At 37.2% G+C, this 22,174-nt stretch overlaps 1 long non-coding RNA gene across 1 annotated transcript in view; it reads right to left on the bottom strand.

Moving 5' to 3' along the window:
- Positions 1-1,815: 1,815 nt before the first annotated feature.
- LOC121820761 (uncharacterized) overlaps positions 1,816-22,174 on the bottom strand; it is a 65,835-nt gene continuing 45,476 nt past the window's right edge. The window contains exons 4-6 of the long non-coding RNA XR_006061444.2: positions 16,539-16,636; positions 16,015-16,162; positions 1,816-7,313 (exon numbers count right to left, since the gene is read on the bottom strand). This is a non-coding gene — a long non-coding RNA (uncharacterized LOC121820761). The remainder of the gene's footprint in view (positions 7,314-16,014; positions 16,163-16,538; positions 16,637-22,174) is intronic.

Genomic DNA, 22,174 nt, shown 5'->3' with positions numbered 1-22,174 from the left:
GGGTTCCCACAAATTTCCTTTACCTCACATTTCATTAGAATGTATTCTAAGGATAAAGGGAGATCATTACGTAAAGTTGTGAGACTTGTTAAATAATCTAACATTTTGAGACACACGTTCTTCACACGATCAGGTGTTACTACTAAGGAAGCTGACTAAGTAGAATGCTGCACCGTAAGACCACGAGCTGCAAGCAAATTGACATGAAGAGGTTTTTCCTATAATATAAAAATCCTTCAAGGAGAAATTCACAATTATATTTTAAAAATTCTCTCTTTCTTTAAGCTAAAGAACTATAACAACAAATCTGAATTTGAAAGAAAATGAATTTTTCAGTAGCAGTTTATTGATGTAAGGCTTCATCACAGTGTGTAGGCACAGAACACCCATGATCATCCATGATGCATGTACACCCTGCTTATTTAAAACAGGTAACCAACAAGGACCTACTTTACAGCGCACGGAACTCTGCTCAGTATTCTATAGTAATCGAAATGGGAAAAGAATGTATGCGTGAATAGGTATGCCTGAAGCACTTTGCCGTAGGCCTGCAACTAACACATTGCAATGTAAAATAAAATTTTTTTTTAATTGTCTTCTTTCACAGATGGCCAAAGACACATGGAAAAGATGCTCAACTTGCTGATCATCAGGGAAATGCAAATCAAAACCACAATGAGTTATCACCTCACACTTGTCAGAATGGCTATTATCAAGAAGAATACAAATAAATGCTGATGAGGATATGGTGAAAAGGGAACACTCATATGCTATTGGTGGGAATGTAAATCAGTGCAGTCACTCTGGAAAACAGTATGGGGATTTTTCAAAGGACTAAAAATGAGAACTACCATATGACCAGCAATTCTACTTCTGGGTATATATCCAAAAAAAGAAAAAAAAAACCACTAACTCAAAAAGATACAATGTTAATAGCAGCATTATTTACAATTGCTAAAATATGGAAGCAACCTAAGTATACAGCAACAGATGAGCAGATAAAGAAGATGTAGTATGTATACACACACACACACACACATACACACACACACACACACACACACACACACAATGGAATAGTACTCAGCCATAAAAAATAATGATATTTTGCCAATTGTGGCAACTTGGATGGACTTGGAGAGCATTTTGCTAACTGAAATAAGTTGACAGACAAATACTAATGCTATATATCACTTACATGTAGAATCTAAAAAACTACAACAGATTAGTGAATAAAACAAAAAAAGAAGCAGACTCGATACAGAGAACAGACTAGCGGTTACCAGTGGGGAGAAGGAAGAGGTAAAAATGAAAAAGAGGTTCTTATGAGATTATGTGAATCATGTGTTGTGATGCTTTTGAAAATTGTAAAGCACTACAGAATTTAAATAATTTTCATTCAATTAAAAAATAAAAAGATATATCAAAAAAGGTACTTGTCTTTCAAGCATGATCACATTCAGCATTCAACACTTATTAAGCAGTCATTTAAAACTAATTTTGGAAATTAAAGTAGCATATAACTTCCCAAGTCATCATATCTTTCATTCTAATACCTATTTTATTTTAAACAGTTTAGAATATTACTGTCTCTTAGCCTTCAGAGTTTGAGTAGCATATGATAGAAAAATGAGCCATCTATAAATGTATTCAACTCTAACAAGTCATACTGATTCCCACTCAGGCACACCAAAATTTTTCATACCTGCATATACAAAAAAGAAACCAGGATGTCACTAATGAAATATCTATCTTACCTCTCTGAAGTTATTTTTCATGCTACCCTCCAAACACACACACACACACATACACAAATTAGGGTGTCAGAAAACAATATTTTTTAATGTGAAAAAACAGCATCCTTGTTAATACTAAAACCATTTTCCCAGACCTTTTAGAATTCCTCCAGGACAATTTTGACAGAGATTCAATCTTAATGACATAAACAAAGTTGTTGTTCAATAGTTGATTTCATAAAACCAGAGGGAAAAACAGAGCAACTGTACAACGCTAAATCACTCCTTGGATCTTAAGTACTCCTCATGGTAACCAGCCCGGCCATTCTTCAAGGGTGTGTAGTTTCCTTGGAGAGACACTAATTTTAATTTTACTAGCTTGACTATTCTTTCTTTATAAGTCTGCAGGTTTCTCAGAAAGATACAAATTTTAATTGCAGATATATGAAGAAAGAAAAAATGTGCATATTTATTCAGATTCCTGAAAGACTTATAAAACCTTTTCAACATAGGCTGTCTTAATTCAAAATTTATGGAAACCTAGATAGAGAATAAACTGAAATTCATCGTTAATCTGGGAAGAAGAAAACATTAATGAAATGTGAATAAAAGAAATTTTAGCCAATTGATGGATTCAAATTTTTTTCACAGCTGTTTTATATTTTATATTCAATACATTTCATGTGAAATTAATAGCAATACTAATTCACATGTGAATACCATACCTAGAAATTAATAACTGTTCTTCACATACCAAGACTGTGATGTGTTTGAGTTATAAAGTAAGCACGAAATAATGTTCCTGTCTCATTGTTTATAGCATGCATATCACAATAATCAAGCATCACTGTGGTATTTTTAAAATTTTCTAACAAAATTTTCTGTTATTTCTTGATATTTTGTTTATTACTTCTTGAGGTAGAAACTAATTCTTTGTGAATACATTCCACAACACCTACAATGAGTAAATGCTCCGTTGATTTAAACTTTTCCTTAAATTTTATTAAAACATGTAACTATGTGATAATTATAATGTATTTTTAGAATAACTATTTAATTTTAATTATATTCTTAGCTGCAATGCTATGGATCTAGAGTAATTCCTGGTTTTTTCTATGCATGCTAAGTCACTTCAGTTGTGCCTGACTCTCTGTGACACTACGGACTGCAGTCCACCAAGTTCCTCTGTCCATGTGGTTTTTCAGACAAGAATACTGGAGTGGGTTGCCATTTCCTACTCCAGAGGATCTTCCTGATTCAGGGATCCAGTCTGAGTCTCCTACATCTCCTGCATTGGCAGGCAGATTCTTTACCACTGCACCACATGGGAATCCTAGTAATGTTAGCTAAGAATGACTAATAAAGTCAGATGTTCATATGTAAATAAACCCTACAAAAAATATTTGAACATGTTTCTACATAGTTATATGCCTCTATAATAAATAAATATTACAACATTTGATCAATTATTATATATAAGATTAAAATGAATTAACGGGGTGAACAAATTTTAACAACACTACTTTGACATTGGAATTATTTAGCTTACTGTGAACACATATAATGTTATATGTGGCTTTTTGATAAAAGAAGAAATCTTTAATCTTTTTCATTAAACCTTGTTCTCATTAACATTTAGAGTTCTTAAATTCTATTATTCATTATATCAAGTGAATTTTTCTACTTTTATTCATTGCTAAGATTTTGAATATTGTACATTTATTCTAGCACTTCAAGGTTTCTGTAGAAAAAAACTGCCTCATTCATATCATTCATGATATTATATATTTAGATTTAATTCCTATTTAGTCTATTTTTTAGACTTTTAAGCCAAAAAATTTATACCCACTTCTATCATGCAGCTTTAGATTTTGAAAAAAAAAAGTTCAGTGTAAATTTTTGCTGTTAATTACACTAGCTTTGGTTGGTTACTGCATCACCATAAATTAATACCTTAGGATACCATCTCTGAAACTAAGATGCTTTTCTGCTACCAATGTCAACAACTATTATATATTTAACCGATTAAAATACTCTGTAGTTTTACTTTTTAATAAATATAAAACTAATCTGATAACCTTCTGCTGATGCAAATGTTTGCACATCTCTAGCACAGAAATAACCATGCCCTTGCCCTTTATTTTCTAGCCCTAAGTCATTTTCTTGGAAAAATAACTGTGTTACATTGATGTAATATATTAAACCCTAGTTCTTTGTGGAACCCCAATGATACTGTTTAGAAATTCAAGTGGATTATATAAAGTGGGTCCTTCTGTAATAGTATAACCTGCATTAGCATGCTTTACCACTGGAAACGTGAAAAAAAATCATGTAATTATTTTTTTTTCTAATTTGTCATTTTGTTAAGTATTCAGAGTCTTTTTATTTTTCTCCTGTTTGTAAATGTCTGTAGTTTATCCATTGTGGAGGTGAGACTAATTCAACATACTTCCTTTTATTGAATTAAATTGAGAAACAAGTTAGAAATATGGCATTAAACCTTTTTATATATAAATTTTGTCTTATAAAAATCCCAATTGTCTCTTTGGATTCCTTTAAGTTTATCAAACATATATTATCCAGATATGTCACTTTGTCTGTTTTGATTGTTAGACTGGGTTAAAAACTTCATGTGAACTGGTCACATCAATCCAATTCCAAAAATAATTTTGTGATATACACAACAAATACAGCTATATTCCAGGTAATTGTAGATACAGGCCTATTCTTTCTTCCAGGATGTTAACTTTATTCTCATCTATAATTCCAGTTTTATCTCAGTTATTATAATGAAGATTTCTTCTCTCATCTCAAGATTTCTGAAGAAGAGGGTACTAAAACCAGGTTTAAGTATTATTCTTGCACAAAATTACTGATTTAAAGTCTATAATAATGCAAAGCCTGGGATGACTTTAAACTAGTACACAATCATCTTCCAATCGTGTTTAATTTAAAATTCCACTGCTTCTTTAGATGAAAATGTTCCTTCCAATCTTCTTCAGAGCTTCGGGTTTTTCATCTAAACATTTCAGGTTCTGCCAACACAGCCTCTGTAATTAGTGGCTCCAGGCCAGTAAATTCATCCTGCATGTCAGTTGCTCCATTTCTAACTTCAGCCCACGATGTGGAAGCAAATCATTACACTGGCTTCTCAGACTTGAAATTGAACTTGACAAACATTCTTTGGGAGTTATACAGAATAAGAACGCAAGCTAAAGACAGCAATGACACCTGTTACAAAGGCTGTGTCTAAGCACATTTGGTGTATTGAGTTACTGCTGACTTCAAGGAAAGTGATGAGCACATAAGAATAAATACATTTTATCCCTGGATTCCTAACACATCTCTAAAGGCATACAGGAAATATGCTTCTCCCTGAACCTGGGACTTCCAGGTTCCACGTGATGTAAATATATTTTATTTGCTATTTAAATAATGTCCATTTTGGTATGTTTTCCCAATAGATCTCATGACCATCCACACTGCCACAAGAGTTAGTCTCAATAGCAGAGTTATGAAAGATATAAACCATCATACATTTGTGATAAGTGCTGAGAAAGTCAGAAGTCATCAAAAAAATCATAAAGCAATTTCAAAAGACATTAGAACAACAAAAGAAATTAAGAATCTTTTAACACCGAATCTTAATTTTACTTGAAAGAAAACAAAGGTTCAGGGAAGAAATCAAGAGCCAGGGTCAAAGAGATAGTCAGTGGCAGAACTGAGAACAAAAACCAAGTCTCCTTACTTTCATTCTGATATTTTCAATCTTCTATCAGTGAATTTCCAGGGAAATAAATACATAATTTAAACTACAAATTCCAAATAATTTTTAAAAATGAATAAAAGAGGCTGAAGGAACAAGAAGAAGTTTAAAAATATTCTAAACAGAATTTTTAAAAAGATCATTGCAGTGACTTTTAGTAAGGTAATAAATACATTAGTTGGGTTATTTTTTCAAAATAGCTAATATAGGTTTCAAAATCCCCTACATTAACACACAAATTATTTGAAATTGGTAGTTGTAAAGAAGGAAAATGTAGTTGATACAGTAAAGATCTGGAAAAGTAACCCTAAGTTTATGTATCTTGGGATATATAGCAGAAAATTTGGAAATTGTAAAAGCTTAAATTATACATTTGTTTCCCTGGAAACAATTGCAAAATTCAAGAAACTGCAGGCAGAAATGTGCTTTGTTTGGGGCTAACTTGTTAAAGGGTGATACACTCAGCCATGTTCCCCTCCAGCTTCCTTCCATCTCCAGGGCTGCATTCAAAGGGGACAACATGGCAGTGTAGTCTTTGGTCTCTAATTAGTTTCATGCCTGTTGTTACAGCATCTGAGCACAAAAGAAGCTCAGTGGATTTCTTTTGAAAATGAAGATACTGGTTGAGTTTTGATTGGTGCTTAAAAAAATATCCTGGGGAAACATTGCATCTTTTACACCTGTGCATTCCTGACCTCATAAGAGAACGAGTGTTCCCAATAGCTTACAGGTATTATTTATTACTTTTAAGGAGAACAGAAACTCTTGAAAATGTACAAAGGCCCGTAATATCAGTACTTCCACTGATAGTTGTAAAATAAAAATGAATAAATAAATGAAATATCAAAATCGTGTTTGTCTTGCCCTCTCATATAAATTATGATGGGACGACAAAAAAACCCACAGTGAATTCAAATAATTAAACATCAGTGTTACCAAAAAAATGGCTCCTAGATTGTAACTGAGCAGGAACCTATGGGGCCTTCCCAGAACAGAACCCCCACCCCTCAATCCAGTGTCTTCTCTCTGCCCCTTGTCCGTAGAAACAGCCTCATAGGCTGTTTAGCCTCCTAGGCTTTCCCAGAGTTTCAGAGAAGTCAGAAAAAGCAGAAAAAGAGGAAAACAGTCAAGCAAGACAAAATAATAACAGTTTAGCCATTAAACACACTCAAGTACATTTAATTCCTCCTCAAGGGATATAGATAACATTCTGAGCCATGTCCCTTGAACAGTTTTGTAGATACTAAAACCCCCACCAGGTAGAAAAAGTTAACTATATGCTGCCCACAAGCATGTGGACCCTAGTTCCTTAGAACCAGAGGTTGATGATGTTGACTCCTGGTGACCTCACCACCAACCAAGGAGAAAAAGTGTCCATGAACGGATTGTGAACCCCACAACCCCTCTCCCTCACCCTGTCTTTAAAAACCTTTCCCTGAAGATCTTCAGGGAGCTCAGGTATTTTGAGTATTAAAACCACTGGACTCCTTGCTTGACACCCTGCAATAAATGCTGCTCTTTTCTTCACCACCACCCACTGTTAGTAGATTGACTTGAACATGGGCAGGTAGACCCAAATTTGGTTCAGTAATAAGAGAACTACACCTAGAAATGTATAAGGCATAATTCAGATCCACATTTGTAAGGATTCTCTGATCAACGATGACCTATGACCCGATGGCCACACTAGCACCAAGGGACTTTGTGGTACCCGATACATTTCTTCATCCATTCGCGACGATAACTCTTCTAGTAACAGTAGAACACTTGGTGGCCCACAAACAATCTTTGGGTCGCAGAAATGTTTGGTTCTAGAAACAGAAGAACAAAAGAGGTAACTTCAAATCTCAAAGGGCCAGGGAAGAATTGTCTTAATATGGAAACAAACTAAATAATTTGCAAAATGATAAGGAATAGTATCACATCAATTACATTGCTAAAGATCAGGCCTTTCCAAACACTTATTGGAAACCTACCAGTAGGTGTACCAGACCACATACTAAATGCGTTCATTTACATCTCACTGACTCTTCACAGCAACTGTGTGAATAAGCATAGCTATCAGTTCAGTTCAGTTCAGTCGCTCAGTCGTGTCCGATTCTTTGCGACCCCATGAATCGCAGCACGCCAGGCCTCCCTGTCCATCACTGACTCCCAGAGTTCACTCAGACTCACGTCCATCGAGTCAGTGATGCCACCAGCCATCTCATCCTGTTGTCCCCTTCTCCTCCTGCCCCCAATCCCTCCCAGCATCAGAGTCTTTTCCAATGAGTCAACTCTTCGCATGAGGTGGCCAAAGTACTGGAGTTTCAGCTTCAGCATCATTCCCTCCAAAGAAATCCCAGGGCTGATCTCCTTCAGAATGGACTGGTTGGATCTCCTTGCAGTCCAAGGGACTCTCAACAGTCTTCTCCAACACCACAGTTCAAAAGCATCAGTTCTTCAGCGCTCAGCTTTCTTCACAGTCCAACTCTCGCAACCATACATGACCACAGGAAAAACCATAGCCTTGACTAGACGGACCTTTGTTGGCAAAGTAATGTCTCTGCTTTTCAATATGCTATCTAGGTTGGTCATAACTTTTCTATACCTACTTTGTAAAGAAACTGAATGTCCAGGAGACTAATAACATGATTGAGGTAACACAACAAGTAAAGACAGAGGTTTTTTTTTTTTTTAATTCCTCTATTATTTGTTCTTCAGCAGAGGTAATAGGGGCTTTTCTGGTAGCTCAGCTGGTAAAGAATTCACCTGCAATGCAGGAGACCACAACTTGATTTCTGGGAGGGAAAGATTCTCTGGAGAAGGGATAGGCTACCGACTGCAATATTCTTGAACTTCCTTATGGCTATGATGGTAAAGAATCCACCTGCAATGTGGGAGACATGGGTTTGATTGCTGGGTTGGGAAGATCCTCTGGAGTAGGGCATGGCAACCCACTCCAGTATCCTTGCCTGGAGAATCCCCATGGACAGAGGAGCCTGGCGGGATACAGTCCATGCGGTCACAAAGAGTTGGACATAACTGAGTGACTAAGCACACAGCACAAAAGTAATAGAGCATGTTGGAAATTCCACTGTCATGAATTCAATATTTAAAATATATATGTAATATTTATTGTTCTATGTCTGAGTGGAATTTGGCTTACAACGTGTTTTCCCATCAGAAGAATTTATCTTGCCAATTTACAGTAATACAGTCCTTTACAATGTAAAATTAAATCAAATCAAGTCCTATTTCTATTTCTCTCCACCGCCCCTTCTTTTTCCTTCCCTCCCCAAAGTTATATGATTTCCAGTGGCCTTACATGTTTTCCTGGAACTGAATCTAGGGCAGCTTGCCCGTGTAATGGCGTGCACCATCTCTGGCCTCCCCTGAGCCCAGCTGATCCTGCCTTGTCTAGGTATCATCTTCTCTATCACATCTGCTGTTCATTTCTGTGATCCTCCATGACATTCAGTGATGGGTCCACACTCCATATATCCCTTCTTCCAGTGGTGAAGCACTTTTATCTCCATGCCTTTCTTGTAAACAAGGTAAATTTATAAATCTTCCCACAACATGCCTGGCCTGGATGTGCAAAACTCCATAGCACTGCTATGACTCAGGCTGGCCCACAAGGTACTGCACTGAACCACTGACAATCACAACTCCTATATTCCAAGACATTAGCCATCCTGTTAAGCTGTGCCCTGAGACATGTGAAGTCATGGAGATATCTCAGAGAGTATATTCAGCTCTGAAATAGCTCCAAACTTACACAGTATTTCCAGAGTCATGCCTTCTCCCTGGACTCAGCTGAGAAGATTATAGCAAAGATTGAAATTCTTTCCAAAGACCCAGCAACCGGTAAACTACATGCATTTTCCTCCAATCTCTTTTCTGCCCTGTGGATGAACTCCCCCCTCACCCTGTCTTCTTCAAGAATGGCTCCTGGGAAGAAAATCATTAAGCAGAATGTCTACAGTCCACAATCTCTGTTGTGGCAGGAGGGAGATGGGGAGACACCCTTGGAAACAAAGAAGCTAATTTACCAAATCTCCTTACAGTCAAGCAGACAACAGGTCTCCTGGTATACACACTAATCATCTTCCTCTCAAGAGGGTCCTCATCTATGAAAATGTTTTAGCAGAATATACTTCATTTGTCTACAACTGTTTGTACGAAACAAATCTGGAATCTACACATTTATAGTGCACGGCTTCCTGGAAAATGTCACATAAGCTATACAACCACCTGGAAATGAAATGACAATGTGTCACAGCAAAATGGCCCTCTTTTGTGTCATTTGTGCAGACACAAATATCACACAGAGGCTCTCTGCATAACCTGAGCCAGAGCACATCCTGCCTGGCAAGAAGTGACCTGAGTAACTGCACTGAAGGGCCGATTCCCTCCCCGCTTCACCTGTGCCTCGTGATTGTATGTCTTCTTGAAGTCATTGGCTAAGCTTGTTATTGGGAAAGATTTCTCATGTGAGACAGTCTGCTTTTGTGTTGTCTCTACTCATCTACAGTTCTCTCTCACTGGGTTTAAGCCCTGTTCTGAGTCATCAAAAGTTGAGCAGTTGATATTTAAAAATAAGATTATAAAACTCCCTAAGTGCTTTTTTCTTTAAAGTACTTGCTCTTTGCCAATAAAAGGAGGGATATTTCTGACTACTGTATACTTAACTCAGTGTATATAAGAGACTTGCTGATGCTTAAATGGTGAACAATGGTGTGATCACTCATCTAGAGCCAGACATCCTGGAATGTGAAGTCAAGTGGGCCTTAGAAAGCATCACTAAGAACAAAGCTAGTGGAGGTGATGGCATTCCAGTTGAGCTACTTCAAATCCTAAAAGATGATGCTGTGAAAGTGCTGCACTCAATATGCCAGCAAATTTGGAAAACTCAGCAGTGGCCACAGGACTGGAAAAGGTCACTTTTCATTCCAATTCCAAAGAAAGGCAATGCAAAAGAATGCTCAAACTACCACACAATTGCACTCATCTCACATGCTAGTAAAGTAATGCTCACAATTCTCCAAGCCAGACTTCAGCAATACGTGAACCATGAACTCCCTAATATTCAAGCTGGTTTTAGAAAAGGCAGAGGAACCAGAGATGAAATTGCCAACATCCGCTGGATCATGGAAAAAGCAAGAGAGTTCCAGAAAAACATCTATTTCTGCTTCATTGACTATGCCAAAGCCTTTGACTGTGTGGGATCACAATAAACTGTGGAAAAATCTGAAAGAGATGGGAATACCAGACCACCTGACCTGCCTCTTGAGAAATCTGTTTGCAGGTCAGGAAGCAACAGTTAGAACTGGACATGAAACAACAGACTGGTCCCAAACAGGAAAAGCAGTAAGTCAAGGCTATATATTGTCACCCTGCTTATTTAACTTATATGCAGAGTACATCATGAGAAATGCTGGACTGGAAAAAACACAAGCTGGAATCAAGATTGCTGGGAGAGATATCAGTAACCTCAGATATGCAGATGACACCACCCTTAAGGCAGAAAGTGAAGAGGAACTAAAAAGCCTCTTGATGAAAGTGAAAGAGGAGAGTGAAAAAGGTGGCTTAAAGCTCAACATTCAGAAAACGAAGATCATGGCATCTGGTCCCATCACTTCATGAGAAATAGATGGGGAAACAGTAGAAACAGTGTCACTTTATTTTTCTGGGCTCCAAAATCACTGCAGATGGTGACTGCAGCCATGGAATTAAAAGCCGTTTACTCCTTGGAAGAAAAGTTATGACCAACCTAGATAGCATATTCAAAGGCAGAGACATTATTTTGCCAACTAAGGTCCATCTAGTCAAGGGTATGGTTTTTCCAGTGGTCATGTATGGATGTGAGAGTTGGACTGTGAAGAAAACTGAGTGCCAAAGTATTGATGCGTTTGAACTGTGGTGTTGGAGAAGACTCTTGAGAGTCCCTTGGACTGCAAGGAGATCCAACCAGTCCATTCTAAAGGAGATCAGCCCTGGGTGTTCTTTGGAAGGAATGATGCTAAAGCTGAAACTCCAGTACTTTGGCCACCTCATGTGAAGAGTTGATTCATTGGAAAAGACTCTGATGCTGGGAGGGATTGGGGGCAGGAGGAGAAGAGTACGACAGAGGATGAGATGGCTGGATGGCATCACTGACTTGATGGACGTGAGTCTGAGTCAACTCCGGGAGTTGGTGATGGACAGGGAGGCCTGGCGTGCTGCAATTCATGGGGTCACAAAGAGTCGGACACAACTGAGCGACTGAACTGAACTGAAATGGTGAGAAGAGTAAGAATGGCAACGATAGTAAAAACACATAATCCAATACAGTTAAGTTCCCTGCATATGAGTAAGTTCTGTCAAGAGAATGTGTTTGTAAGTCCAGCTTGTTTTTAAGTCCAAAAAGCTAGCCTAAGTATAAAACTAACACAACTGGCTATATAGTCCTGTACTGTAACCGGCTTATAATACTTTTCACACAAATAATACATAAAAAACTAACAAACAAAAAAATGAAGAAAATATCTTTAATTTACAGTACAGTACCTTGAAAAGTACAGTAGCACAACAGCTGGCATACAGGGGCACATTTGAATCCCTGAAAGTTGGTTTGTACATAAGAAACTTCCTATATTAAAATATAAACTAGTAGTTTTATTTCAGAAGTTGACTGTGGCAGTATCACTTCATCATCTTTAAAACACATTAGAGTCACATTTTGACTGCCTTATCTTCCTAACAGGATGAGCATTTAACTATTTTAGCTAGATGCAAATAGTTATTAATATAATTTTTGTTAATATTATAAGTTGATAAATTCCTATGTCATTATATATTTTCAAGTTTTGTTTAAAAACAAATATGGACTATTAGTGACCTCTGTGATCTTGCCTAGGACATGGATAGAAAGATTGAGTGAAAAATTCAATTATAGCAATAAAATTGTGAGAATTAGATTTATTGAATTATTATGTAGATGCTTCTATATAAGTTTATCCTACATTATTTGATTATTTAAAAAGTTACATATATATGAATATGGCTAGACATGACATAAAATGACCATTTCATGAACAAACTATCATATTCAATAATCAGAACCCAATAAATGAGTCTCAGATCTATATTAAACAAATTTAATACAAAACCTCTAAAGTAATCTATAGAAATTAGCCACTTGCCTTATGATATGAATTATATTTTTAACTTTAATTGAAACTAATTGCAAATGAATAAAATCATTACTACAAAAGAAAAAAAGTAATGTTCTAGGTTTTCCAAATGAATCTATCATTATACACCAAACTGTATCACACATACTTGAGAATTTAATTATGTCCTATTAAAATTAAGTATATTTCAACTGGTAACTATTAAATAGTCTATTTTTCATGCTTATGTTTGGTATCTTTTCTTGTTAATGATATAAAAGAGCTAAAATTTTTTTATAAATGTGGAACAGGAAAATAAGACAGACTTTAAAAAAGAAAGTTTAAAATCTCATTTAGACTGTTTCTTTTAAAGCGAATAGGAATGAAAATAGTTCTGCTAACATTCCTAGTACCACAGAGTTTCCAGTTTAAAAATTAGAATTCATATGAGGTTCTGCAAATGTGTTATTCCTTATGAGAAACTAGGGTTGTTTTATTATTGGAAGGAAATATCAGAGTATAATTATAATATAAAGTATTAAAGTCCAACATTTCTACAGGATCTTAAGGAGACATATTATGCCAATGTTCTTTAAGGGAAAATATTATAACAAACAGAAGTGACAGCATGGCTCTAAGGTAAATCTATACATTTAAATAAAAAGTACAGTAATGCTGTTCACATACAAACTTTTTCTTGTATCAGTGATATATTATTCAGTTCAGTCGCTCAGTCGTGTCTGACTCTTTGTGACCCCATGAATTGCAGCACGCCAGGCCTCCCTGGCCATCACCATCTCCCGGAGTTCACTCAGACTCACGTCCATCAAGTCAGTGATGCCATCCAGCCATCTCATCCTCTGTCGTACTCTTCTCCTCCTGCCCCCAATCCGTCCCAGCATCAGAGTCTTTTCCAATGAGTCAACTCTTCACATGAGGTGGCCAAAGTACTGGAGTTTCAGCTTTAGCATCATTCCTTCCAAAAGAACACCCAGGGCTGATCTCCTTTAGAATGGACTGGTTGGATCTCCTTTAGGATGGACTGGTTGGATCTCCTTGTAGTCCAAGGGACTCTCAAGAGTCTTCTCCAACACTACAGTTCAAAAGCATCAATTCTTCGGCACTCAGCCTTCTTCACAGGCCAACTCTCACATCCACACATGACCACTGGAAAAACCATACCCTTGACTAGATGGACCTTTGTTGGCAAAGTAATGTCTCTGCTTTTCAATATGCTATCTAGGTTGGTCATAATTTTCCTTCCAAGGAGTAAGCATCTTTTAATTCCATGGCTGCAGTCACCATCTGCAGTGATTTTGGAGCCCCAAAAAATAAAGTCTGACACTGTTTCTACTATTTCCCCATCTATTTCTCATGAAGTGATGGGACCAGATGCCATGATCTTCGTTTTCTGAATGTTGAGCTTTAAGCCAACCTTTTCACTCTCCTCTTTCACTTTCATCAAGAAGCTTTTTAGTCCCTCTTCACTTTCTGCCATAAGGGTGGTGTCATATTATGTGGTGCCAAAAGGACCCAGGTAATATGTCTACATAGCTCGGAACTAAATGTAATAAAACTAGACCAGCATCTGTTTAAATTTATGTGTTTTTTTTGTGCAAATTACTATAGAAAGAAGAGTTTTTCAAGCAGTATTCAATAAGATGCCTCACTAGGTACAAATTGTTCTACTTTTAACAGAGAACTGCCCAGGCAAAATCAAGCTGCCCAAGTGAAATAATAAACCAAAAGTGTGTGTTACTAGAATGGTATTTTGTGGGAGTATATCATCACACAATGCAGTCTATATTTTAGAAGAGATGGAAAAGAAATTTAGTATGTCTTCATTCATCATAATATGGTATATATATTCAACTATGAGCTCTTTTATACATAAATTTTTACCCCGAGTCTTTGATACAGTATGTATGACTACAAATCATTAATAAAACTTTCTACCCTTTTATACATTTGGATATACAGTCTGAATGTGGCATACCCAGGCTGTAGCAGAGAAAACTTAAACCTTATTGTTTCAGTATAAAAGGGAGGAAGGAGAGGAGGAAGGGAATAAAACCCTGCTGGAATTTAAAAAGAAAAGTGATTTCCATATTAAAATAAAGTCAACCCCAAAGAATGACCTGTTTTTCAGCTTGTGGACACCCTTGGATGGAAAACTCTCCTGTGTATTTGTCAACAAGTAAAGCAACTTCACTTTCACTTTTCAGCAATGGAGAAGGAAATGGCAACCCACTCCAGTGTTCTTTCCTGGAGAATCCCAGGGACGGCGGAGCCTGGTGGGCTGCCATCTATGGGGTCGCACAGAGTCAGATACGACTGAAGCGACTTAACAGCAGTAGCAGTAGCAAGAGTCATATACTAACGAATCTCTGTCAACTCATTGTAGATAGTCAAAACACAAAGGGGTAAACTATTCCTAATTAGCTATTGAGACCATACAACATAATACTTGATAGTTCATAACTTTTAAAATAAACAAAGAGAATATTTTTTATAAAGGCTTGCTTGACTAATTTTTATCTCTCTAAATTAAAATTCAACTTAATGAGTTTATGAGGTTAGACCAGTGGTTTTCAATCCAGAACCCTGGACTCCAGGGTTTACACCAAATGGACTCTAAAATAACAATAATGATGCTAATAATAATATGGATAAAATAACAAACATTTATTATGTGCTTACTGTATTCAGAAATTCCATATATGTTACATGCACAAAATTTTTAATCTTTTATAATAAAACTATGAGCTTTGGGATTCTTCATTCCAAAATGAGGAAGAGATAAATGCAGAGAGAAATAAGGAAGCTTTTCCAGGGTCGTTCCACTAGTAAATGGCTGATTGATTTGAACCCAAGCAACCTAGATATTTTAATCACTAAACATGCCACCTTCCAAGATAGTCATGGGAAGTCTACAAACTATTTTCAGTCCGCAATGTATTATAGACGTTGCCCATTTATCTATTTTGGATGAACTAAATAAAACACGACGTTCTTTTGATGTCGGTCAAAATTATGTCAATTCAGAGTGGTAACACTAATTGATAACAAATTTTGATCCAAAGTCTGTAGGCATCTTGAGACGCAAGGAAGATCATGACTTATCCAGCCTTTCAGAACCAGTCGGTAGAAAACTTGGCTTTTGGGGTTTCTTGCCAGTATGCTCTCGAACTTCCATCTACTTTCTTTAATGTAATAGTACATCAGAATCGCCTTCACACGGTGCTTGATGTTTTTCACTGCGCTTGCTCACCTTAGCACATTTAAAACATCTGGAGCTAATGTTTTAAAGACTTGCAAACTTTTAAAGTGGCTTCTATGCTCAGAAAAAAAAAAAATGAAACAAGGTAGAACCTACTTTTTATCCAGTCGGCACATTCTCTGGTAACATATTGTTAACTCTCTGGTAACTGTTCTTTCCATCTAATTTTAAGGTGCCCAGTTGCAATGGTGTATAACAACCTGATAAGGATTCATTGCAAAATTCAGTCACGGGGTAGGTAAATCTGAAAAAAAAAAATAATGTTCACATAAATCTGACCTGGATCAAAATTTTTATTGCAGACATGAAAGTAAGCTAGGGTTGGGGAAAAAAATGAAAGAGCTATAGAAATGTAGCATACTCATAATCTTTCATTTCTGCCCTGGAGAGGCTTGAAATGTTGAAGCCAGGAAATAGAATATGATCAAACAGCCCCACTTGTATGTGACTAAATTGATAAAAACCGTGGAAACCTAAATCTAAATTATAAAGTACATTTATGAAGTCCTATCAAACTGAATTGTTATCTTTAGGTGCTTTAAACAGAAATTCTGAACACTGAATAATGGCCCAATAAATGCTTAATGAGGGAATGAATATATGGTTCTACCAATCCATACTTTATCTTTTGAGATGGTTTCTTTCACATCTTGAAAATCCACATGAAGCCCAAGACTTCCATCCTATTCCAGGTGTTTTGTGGAAGAAGGAGAAGGTGCTGTATTACACAGAGAAGAAATCGATGCATTTTGAATACTGAGAAGTTACTTTAAAATACGAGTAGAAATACAATACATGTCATAACATTATTTGTTTGCAGTAATGAATGGTCACAACACTCACAAATTTTCTGCTAATCACAGCTGATAAAACAAAAAAATGTAAGATGGTGACAGATTTGACATGTAAGCCATTTAGCTAATATTAAACTGTCATTTGGTAGGTTAAAAAAATTGGAGACAAATATTCAAAATTGAATGTCCAATGTGTATAACCATTTTAAAGCTTTAAGTGTTTAATTTGAGAAAGATTACACAGAACAGAAAAACACCCAATAGTTCAAATTTTGAGAAAGGGGAAATTCTGTCATGTATAGATAAGGATGAAAAAGGAAAGAACATAATCTCCTAATTCCACACACATAAAATTGTGTGTCTTATGTTGTTTGAATATTGGGCAAACTGGAAATACATCTACAATATCAGTCTTCAATTGTAAGTGCTGGATTGCAAAGTCATGCAAATATTATATACCCATTCCTCAACCCTGCCCTAAAAATGAAGGGAAACATTTTTTTGAGTGTTTACTATGGCAGTGTATCATAACATTTTAACTCTATGCTTTTGATAGGAATAAACAAATAAGTTGGTAAATGTGGATAGGATTTCTCCAAATATTATTCCTATAACTACTATTTGACATAAAAAGTTAAAAGTAATACACATACAATGTATTAATACTCAGTCATAAAAAGAATTAAATAATGCCATTTGCAGCAACACGGGTGGATCTAGAAACATCATACTAAGTGAAGTAAGTCAGAGAGACAAAGAAAAATACCATATGATATGTGTAGATCACAATAAACTGTGGAAAATTCTGAAAGAGATGGGAGTACCGGACCACCTAACCTGCCTCTTGAGAAACCTGTATGCAGGTCAGGAAGCAACAGTTAGAACTGGACATGGAACAGCAGACTGGTTCCAAATAGGAAAAGGAGTACGTCAAGGCTGTATATTGTCACCCTGCTAATTTAACTTATATGCAGAGTACATCATGAGAAACGCTGGACTGGAAGAAACACAAACTGGAATCAAGATTGCCGGGAGAAATATCAATAACCTCAGATATGCAGATGACACCACCCTTATGGCAGAAAGTGAAGAGGAGCTAAAGAGCCTGTTGATGAAAGTGAAAGAAGAGAGCGAAAAAGTTGGCTTAAAGCTCAACATTCAGAAAACAAAGATCATGGCATCCGGTCCCATCACTTCATGGGAAATAGATGGGGAAACAGTAGAAACAGTGTCAGACTTTATTTTTTGGGCTCCAAAAATCACTGCAGATGGTGACTGCAGCCATGAAATTAAAAGATGCTTCCTCCTTGGAAGAAAAGTTATGACCAACCTAGACAGTATATTCAAAAGCAGAGACGTTACTTTGCCGACTAAGGTCGGGCTAGTCAAGGCTATGGTTTTTCCTGTGGTCATGTATGGATGCGAGAGTTGGACTGTGAAGAAGGCTGAGTGCTGAAGAATTGATGCTTTTGAACTGTAGTGTTGGAGAAGACTCTTGAGAGTCCCTTGGACTGCAAGGAGATCCAACCAGTCCATTCTGAAGGAGATCAGCCCTGGGATTTCTTTGGAAGGAATGATGCTAAAGCTGAAGCTCCAGTACTTTGGCCACCTCATGCGAAGAGTTGACTCACTGGAAAAGACTCTGATGCTGGGAGGGATTGGAGGCAGGAGGAGAAGGGGACGACCAAGGATGAGATGGCTGGATGGCATCACCGACTCAATGGGCATGAGTCTGAGTGAACTCCGGGAGTTGGTGATGGACAGGGAGGCCTGGCGTGCTGCAATTCATGGGGTTGCAAAGAGTCAGACACGACTGAGCGACTGAACTGAACTGAACTGATGACTTACATGTGGAATCTAAAATATGGCACAAATGAATCTATCTGCTAAAAAGAAACAGACTCACAAACTTAGAGAACAGATTTGTCATTGCCAAGGGGGCAGGGGTATGTAGGAAGGATGGATTGGGAGTTTGGGATTAGCAGACATAAACTATTACATATAGGATGGATAAACAACAAGGTCCTACTATATAGCACAGGGAACTAAATTCAGTATCCTATAATGTAACATAATGGAAAAGAATATGAAAAAGAATATATATATAGTAAATCAAGTATATGTCAATAAAATACTTTTTTAATTTTTATTTTTACTTATTTTACTTTACAGTACTGTATTGGTTTTGCCATACATTGACATGAATCCACCACGGGTGTACATGCGTTCCCAAACATGAACCCCCTCCCACCTCCTTCCCCAAATACTTTTTAAATTCAAAATGATCACCCCCAAATATGTCCTTTAATGAAGAATCCACTATAAAAATTTTGTTGTCCTTAAAGACAAAATTCATGAAAATTTCTTGAATCAAGGAAATAAAGGGAATGAGGTGAGATTGTTCATCAGTGCTGACGCAGTAACTCACAACTGCTAGAGAAAGTGATCTTCAACACAATTTCTGTTTTTTGACTTTTATTTGAGCTGTATTTTCAAAAATAACAGCAAAATAAGTAGCAGGAAAAAATATTCTCTATGTTGGAAAAAATAGATGTAATCTAATTACAAATTGCAAAGTTTTCAGGGACTGATATAGAGGAGAACTACCGAAGTTTAAGAATTACTGTAAAGCTACAGTAATCAAGACAGTGTGGTACTGGCAAAAGAACAGACAAACAGATCAAGAGGATGGAATGCAAAGCCCAGTAATGGGCCCATAAGTGCATTCAACCGATATTTGACAAGGGGCAAAGCAATACAATGGAGCAAAGATAGTCTTTCCAACAAATGGTGCTGCAACAACTAGACATCCACACACAAATAAATAAATAACTCTAGACACAGACCTTACATCCTTCACAAACTGAACTCAAAAAGGATCACAAACTTCAGTGTAAAATGCAAAACTATAAAGTCCTAGAAGATAACAGAGGAGAAAAATCTAGATAGATATTGTGTACAGCATTTTAGATACAACACAAAAAGCACAAATCATGAAAGAAATAATTGACAAGCTGGACTTTGTTAAAATTAAAATTTTCTCTTCTGCCCAAAATTTTGTCAAAAATGAAAAGACAAGTCATAGACTAGGAGTAAATACTTCTAAAAGATGTAATTATAAAGAATTATTGTCAAAAAAAGAATTATTGTCCAAAATACACCCAAAAACCTATTAAAACTCAACAATAAGAAAACAAACAATCCTCTTACAAAATGGCCCATACTTTACCAGACACCTCACAAAAGAGGATAAATAAATGGCAAATAAACATACGGAAAGGTACTCCACATCATACATCATCAAGGAAACACATATTAAAACAAGATCCCATGACATGCCCATTAAAATAGCCCAAATCCAGAACACTGACCACAGCAAGTGCTGATGAGCATGTGGGGAAGCAAGAAAGCTCATTCCTCTCTGGTGAGGATGCAGAATGGTACAGACACTTGAGAAGGCAGTTCCTTAGTTTCTTATAAAACTATTCTTATCATCAATTCAGTTCAGTTCAGTCGCTCAGTCCTGTCCAACTCTTTGCGACCCCATGAATCGCAGCACGCCAGGCCTCCCTGTCCATCACCAACTCCCGGAGTTCACTCAGACTCAACATCCATTGAGTCGGCAATGCCATCCAGCCATCTCATCCTCGGTCGTCCCCTTCTCCTCCCGCCCCCAACCCCTCCCAGCATCAGAGTCTTTTCCAATGAGTCAACTCTTCACATGAGGTGGCCAAAGTACTGGAGTTTTAGCTTTAGCATCATTCCTTCCAAAGAACACCCAGGACTGATCTCCCTTAGAATGGACTGGTTGGATCTCCTTGCAGTCCAAGAGACTCTAGGATCCAGCAATAGCATTCCTTGGTCTTTACCCAAAGAAGTTCAAAGCTTATGTCCACACAAAAAACCTGCACATGCCTGTTTACGGCTTCTTGACTCATAACTACCAAAACTTGGAAGCAAACAAGTGGTCCTCCAGGAGGCAAATGGATAAACCATGCTACATCTGGCAAAAGTAATATTATTCAGCTATGAAAACCTTAAAATGATTGGTAGCTGCCTGAGACTGGAGGGAGAGAGAGATGAATAGAAGGAGTACAAAAGATTTTTAGGGCAGTGAAACTACTCTAATGATACTAGAATGATACGTGTGTGTGTGCACACGTGCATGCTCAGCTGCTCAGTTGTGTCAACTCTTGGCAACCCTATGGACTGTAGCCTGGTAGGCTCCTCTGTCCATGGGATTCGCCATGCAAGAATACTAGACTGGGTTGCCATGCCCTCCTCCAGGGGATCGTCCCGACCCAGGGATTAAACTTGCATCTCTTAAATCTTTGTGTTGGCAGGCGAGTTCTTTACCACTTGTGCCACCTGGGAAGCCCATTTGTATCATTAAATATTTCCAAACCCATAGCCTGCACATCACCAGGAGTGAACTCTCATGTTAACTATGGACTTTGGGTGAAAATACTGCATCAGTTTAAGTCCAGAGATTTAACAAACACACCACTCTGATGCCAGACATGGATAACAGACAAGGGTATGCGTGTGAGAACACAGGATGCATAGGGAAAATCTCTGCACTTTCTTATTTTTGTCATGAATCTAAAACTGTTCTAAAAATAGCCTGCTTAAAAATACACAGGCCATTAGAAAGCCTGAGTCAATGCTATGAAATGAAAATGCAATTGACAAGCTAAAGACTTTTTCTTCCAAATCTCCAGAGAAGTATCCAGAGGATGGTATGACTCAGTAATTAATAATTAAAAAGAAAAATGTTCTATTTTGTTTTACAGCTTCCTCTCAAATATTGAGTGATCCTTCTGTTGCAGGGAAAGATCATTTTGCACTCAAACAAGATGGGGTCAAAGGACAAGAAGCCCTCATCACCTCCCACCTCCCCTTACCTTGCCTAGAGTCGCAGAGTAATACAGACCCTGCCATCCGTACTGCCTCACTTCTGACTACAATCCTTCCCAGATGGTTGGACAAGCAAATACATGAATATAAACAAGGCCCACCTTGTAGAGGAAGTTGTGTAAAAGTCAGCCTCTAGCCAGAGGGAACTGGAAGATGGAAGTTATGTATTAACATGGAAGGGATGTGTGATATATTCTGGAAAGAAAATAAAAGCTTGCTGAATAGTGCACTAGTGAGAATATATCTTATACACTCTTGCTCTCCCACATCTGGAAATATATAACCCAAAATGCTAACAGTTCCTACTCATGGAAATAATAGCACGGGGACAATGGAGGCTTCCACTGTTTATATTCTTCAGTGCTGTTGGAAATATATCCATTTTTCACGAACATTACTTGTGTAATTTGTGTGGGTTAGTCACTCAGTTGTGTTCTACTCTTTGCAACCCCATGGACTGCAGCCCTCCAGGCTCCTCTGTCCATGGAATTCTCCAGGTAAGAATACTGGAGTGGGTTGCCATTTTCTTCTCTAGGGGATCTTCC

This window comes from Ovis aries, chromosome 12 (genome assembly GCF_016772045.2).
Source record: "Ovis aries strain OAR_USU_Benz2616 breed Rambouillet chromosome 12, ARS-UI_Ramb_v3.0, whole genome shotgun sequence".
Lineage (NCBI taxonomy): Eukaryota > Metazoa > Chordata > Mammalia > Artiodactyla > Bovidae > Ovis > Ovis aries.
The sequence above is the reverse complement of the archived record's forward strand: the minus strand, read 5'-3'. Positions and strand labels throughout refer to the sequence as shown.